Here is a 700-nt window from a genome sequence, read left to right as displayed (position 1 = left end):
TTTTTTGGAGGGGAAACTGGGAATGGAGAAATTTACATGTAAATAAAGAAAATATCTAATAGAAAAAATAAAAGTAAAAAAATAAATAAATAAAAAATAAAAGAAAAAAGAAAAAAGAAAAAAAAAACCCTGGAGAGCAGGGACTTTGTGAGTTCTACTGCCAGAAAAATCCTCAAGACTATCACTATGGTAACATTAAAACCAGAAAAGATATCTAATGATTTTGTGAATCTAAGAAGTTCTAGGTGAACTGTTCAAAAAACACGAACTTGACTTGACTGATGAGGTTTAAGAAGCATAATATGAATAAAAGGACTGTCAGCATTCAAGCAGGTTTTAGAGCAACGCAAAAGACCCATTCTCCAAACTATTTCCTGTCTATGGCCATACCACCCCGAACGCGCCTGATCTCATCTGATCTCGGAAGCTAAGCAGGGTCAGGCCTGGTTAGTACATGGATGGGAGACCTCCACGGAAGATGGGTGCTGCAGGCTTTAAAAAAAAAAATATTTCCTATCTTCATTCTTCCCTAGAAAAAAGTAGAGATTATGAAAATAAACATGGTTTCAGATCAAAACTGGAGTGCTTCCAGTACAATAAAACCACAGAATAAACAGCAGAAAAAAAAAGGTTTGAAATTTTGGACCGCTTAGAGTCACTTAAGGCTGTGCTTCCCAGACATTCTCAGCAGTAGAAAAGT

At 35.9% G+C, this 700-nt stretch overlaps 1 pseudogene; it reads left to right on the top strand.

The window, feature by feature from the left end:
- Positions 1–376: 376 nt before the first annotated feature.
- LOC116089607 lies at positions 377–494 on the top strand (annotated as a pseudogene).
- The last annotated feature ends 206 nt before the right edge of the window (positions 495–700 follow it).

This window comes from Mastomys coucha, unplaced genomic scaffold, assembly GCF_008632895.1.
Source record: "Mastomys coucha isolate ucsf_1 unplaced genomic scaffold, UCSF_Mcou_1 pScaffold14, whole genome shotgun sequence".
NCBI classification, from domain to species: domain Eukaryota; kingdom Metazoa; phylum Chordata; class Mammalia; order Rodentia; family Muridae; genus Mastomys; species Mastomys coucha.
The sequence above is the reverse complement of the archived record's forward strand: the minus strand, read 5'-3'. Positions and strand labels throughout refer to the sequence as shown.